The sequence below is a fragment of the Coloeus monedula genome (assembly GCF_965178545.1).
Source record: "Coloeus monedula genome assembly, chromosome: 1".
NCBI lineage: Eukaryota > Metazoa > Chordata > Aves > Passeriformes > Corvidae > Coloeus > Coloeus monedula.
In genome coordinates this window covers 156,418,564-156,423,287 of record NC_138781.1, presented here as the reverse complement: position 1 = coordinate 156,423,287, position 4,724 = coordinate 156,418,564, and positions in this window count along the sequence as shown.

The window sequence follows — 4,724 nt, the reverse complement described above, 5'->3', positions numbered from 1 at the left end:
CAGAGTAAACAGCAAAGTCACCTCAAACAAAAGACATGAAGCACTGTGGGGTTTTTTTCTCTCACAGGACCAAAGAGGAAATTCCTCTGAGGCACAAAGAAATTTCTGAGTGCCGTGTTTCTCACCCTTTTCCAACTGCTGTCTCCACACCAGCCTGTGAGTCCCACTGCTGGATGCCTGGGGCAACACCCTCTCCCCTCACGCAGATAGTATCATGTCCTTAGGATGTGTCTACACTCCCAGGTGGAGCTGGTTACAGAATAGTCCTTTCCTTAGGCCTGGCTAAGTCTGGAGGCCTGGGCGTGAGATAAAAGTAGGTACTGTTCCTTATCATACAAGCAAGATTATGCAAGAATGTCCTGTAATGAGGAAAAGGAAGGTGCTTTGAATAGGTATGTGGGGTTGGCTGCAGGTAACTTCTGGCAGGAGCAGGGCTCTTGCAGCATGGACCAGCCCTGGTTTCCAGTGCCACATGAAGTGGGGCAACCAGCTGCCCCACACCAACCTCCCTAAATCAAACGATCAATTCACCTTCTTTCACAAAAAAACCCACAAAATTTGAGGACAACATCAATGAAGGAACCATCACCAGGACCTCAAACTCAAAATCTTTATCTGCTACTGTTACTTCATCTCCTTTCTGATTGCTGGCTCGCGTGCATGGGAATGCAGTGTGTACGGTTTCATTTTCTTAATTGCAATCATCCTGCAGGCCACCTTCAGGCACGCTGGGGACCACCAGTAGTGCAGGGACTGTATGTGAAGAAGCCCTGCCCTGGGAGACCCATCCTGCCTTCCCTGATGGTGTTAAAATGCCATTCCAGATTGTGGTGCCTGCAAGGATTTAATGATGTTCTCAGCCCAGAGGAGAGCCCTGGACTATGCCCTGTGCCTGAGAAAGCAGGACTGAACTTCAGCTGTGTAGAAGGGCAGCTGTAAAAAACCAGGATATCTGCAGTGGTAGTAGTTTCCTTCATAGCCTCCCCCATCTCTTTTACATGCAAGTGAAACCTCGGAGTCTCTGGACCGAGCTCTTTCTGTTCTGAAGCCTTCGCTGGCTATTAATACCTGGGGAATCTGTGAAGTAGGCAAACAAGGTTTTGATGAGTGTGGGAAAAAGAAAGGCGTTACCACATATGAGTGAACTTCAGTTTCGCTCATGTGCTGAATTAGTCAGTGCCTTCAAGTGAATTCCAAGTGCTGGTCCAGCTATTAAATTACTCTTCTTGAAGAGCTAAGTGCTCCATTTTTAGCCTCTACTGGAGGAAAAGCTAAATTTAAAAAAATAATATTAGAATCTGAACTATTGCAAAGGCTTTGGATTTGGGTGTTTTTGGTGTGTTGTTTTGGGGTGTTTCTTTCATGTTTTTAAACTTTTTTATCTCTCCCAGAAAGAAAAGGTATCCACTAGTCAACACACAGCAGTTTCTGGGACTTCTGCAAGGTGGAGAAATCCGGGTCACTTGTCATGCCCGTGAATGTGATGTCTGAGTCAGGAAACCTCACTGAGATGTTGCAGCCCCAGAGGAATGTGAGGCAATAATTGCTTTACTGAAGGAGCAGAAGTACCTGGTGTAGAGGGTCAAGACATAAGCTCCAGTGGCTGAGAAATTCGGTGGAGGATTTGCTCAATTTAAACAAGGATGGGAAGGAGGCATCAGCACTGGAACATCAACAGTGACATCTCAAGAATTCATGTTTCACTTCCTACCCTGGAGGAGTGGTTCCTCCTGCAACCTTTCCAACCCAGAATTATCACTTTTCTGCTGCTTCCTCCTCTGACACGTCTCACTGGCTGTGAGAAGTGCCGTCTGGAGGTGGCAAAAAGCAGAGCCATTTTTTCCATCAGTTCACTGTTAATGCTGTCCTGGCTTGAAGGAAGTTGAGTTTGGCTGAAATGGAAATGACAGAAGGGGCAGGAAAAAAAAGATTATAGAAATTTAGACAAAGCAGGTGTATGGATTGCATTTCCATCCTTTCTGCAAACACAGAGGCTGCATGGGCTAGATCCAGGAAAGTGTCCCAGCTGTAATACAAGCACTTTGACAAGCACACATTAAAATATAGCCAGGCTTTCCACTAACACTAAGGCAAACACAGCCCGCTGGGATTAGCATCTGTGCAGAGGTTACAATCCTTCCACATTGCTTTTCAGTGTATTAGGCTGAAAAACATGCTCAAGGATGCTCACGTGCACAGGAGATTGTCAATACTTGTGCTGAAAATCCATTCAAATTCAGAAATTACAGCTAACATGAAGCCTACTTGATCCTCTTAAGGCTGTGACCTGATTGTGGAAACATTTCTCTTTACTTCTTTTTCTAAAATACAGAGAAGCAAGGCAGGGGCTTGACTGAAGATGGATTCAGGCTTGCCAGGAGACCCGAAGGTGCTCCCCAGTTGCATTGCCCGTCAATTTTTAATGCTTCCATTTCCCCTCCAGCTCACAATGGACAAAAGCTCCCCTACTCAGGATATTCTCTGATTCTGTGGTGCCCAAGAGCAGCAGCCAAACTGGTATGAATTTACACCCCTGGCCAAGAAGCGACGCTCCCAGGCACAGCAACCCTTCTGAAGGGTTCTGAACCCTGCTGAAGCCTCACCCATGCAAGAGGGATCAAGCTGGGCTTGACAGCACTTCTGAGGGAATGTGCTGGAGCCTCATGCTGTTGGCCCTCTTTCTTCTGCCAGAGCTGTCAAGCTGAGGTTGTGCTCGAGCGCTACAATTTGCCATGTGACATTTCAGATGGGAAGCAAAAGAACGGCTTTGCCAACCACCGCTCTCAGGTTCTCCGCTAAATAAAAACCAGATTACTGACATTTGCTGTGTCTGAGAGGAAGGCGGGTCTGTCTTTTTTACAAACAATAAAGGATGCAGAAAAACAAACATATTCCCTCAGAGACAAGCGCAGTTCCCCACCATGCCTGGGAATCCCCATGGAAGGGAAAGGGGTCATGCTCTTCTAACAACAGAAGATTTGACCAAAAATACCCAACCAAATGCAGCAACTGCGACATTTTTCTTTGGATTTTTTTGTTTGCTTGTTTCAGTTCTCAGGTTTTTTGGCTTTTAAAGAAAGCAGTCACAGGCAGACTTCTCCCTGGGTCCCACCATCACCAGTGTTAGCAGGAGGACTTCTGCCCTCCAAAGCTTTCCCTGGGCTTTGCCAGACTGATTTTAGCACCACCGAAAGTCACACTCTGAGTTTTCATTAAAAAAACGTTGATGTGAAAAACAGATAATTTTCTCACTTCAAAAAAGTAGCAGGGAGTCAGACAGCAGAACCTAAATGTCAATAGCAAGGGAAGTCACAGGTTTTTTTCTGTTCTCAGCAGACTTCCTTGCAAGGTGTGAATTTGCTAATGCCTAACCAAGGTTAAGCTTATGCTCTGTGTTGAGAGGGGAAGGGGAAGGAGAGGATGAAAATCCCTTTCATCCAGCTGTGGGTTTCAAACCTGGAGACACCAAATGTCTTGAATATCCTTTGAAATCAACAGATTCCAAAGTTTTATCCAAGGATCCATTTCATACATTTACATATATACTACTGTAGTTGTATAAGATTCATTGCATTATGAAACTTTGGTAAATTTAACTTATTTCCTTTACTCTTTTCAAATAGTCATATGCCAAATCAGCCCTTCTCAAGTCCAGCTGGAGGACTTGCCATAGGTCCTGCCAGGCTGGGATGTCAAGGCTGTGTAGTGTAACAGCCCGAAGCTCTGTGAGGGAAGGTTTAGGTTGGATATTAGGTTCATCACCCAGAGGGTGGTTGAGCACTGGAACAGGCTTCCCAGGGCAGTGGTCACAGCACTAGGCGTGACAGAGTTCAAGAAATATTTGGACAACACTCTCAGGTGTGATTTTCTGAGCTGTCCTCTGCAGGACCAGGAGTTGGACTCAATGATCCTTGTGGGTCACTTCCAACTCAGGATATTCTATGATCTATGCTTCCAGGTCATCCCTTAAACAGAGAGGAGGACTGCATATTTTGAACAATGTTCTCAGAAACATAAAGCACTATCAGACCATTCTGGTTTAGAGGACACCAGTTTAGTGCCTTTCAGGGAAAAGGTAAAAATATCCTTAAAAGGCAACAACATCTTAGGATTTCCTGATATTCATAGAGATGACACGTATTTGTGTCTCATGAGGAATCACCTCATCCCTCTGTGCCTGTGACCCCAAGCCTCCTATTATTCTTTTCATATTTTGAAGCCCTTGTCTGCCTCTGCGGTGACTTCTGCTAAGTCAAGTTAGAAATAAATGAAAACTTGCAATGGTGTCAGGTGCTCTGCTCCTGTTCCTTTGAATTTATGGTGGTTCTTTACACCACAGGTCTAGACATGGGTTGTAGACACAAAGGTTGACAACCTGAGGCGAGGCCCTTGGCTATAAAGTGACAGCAGCTCCTGAATTGTGCCAGCTTGAGTCCGCAACACAATGGGTGACCCCTGTGCCTCACGCGTACCCAGAACCACTAATGGGAGATGTTAAACACATCCTGTATAGCCTCAGGAACGGGCAGCGTCCTTCCTTCATCCAGCCTGATTGTCAGGGGACCACGGGCATCTCCCCCCAGAGGACAGGAGACACTGCTGCACTGAGCCCAGGCCTGTGCTGTCTCCCCTTGACCCTGCCCCCAGGCTCCTCTTTGTCTTCCTCAGCTTCCTCTTTGTCATTTTTGTTTTCTCCTTCTTCTTCCCCTTCTTCTTCTTCCTTC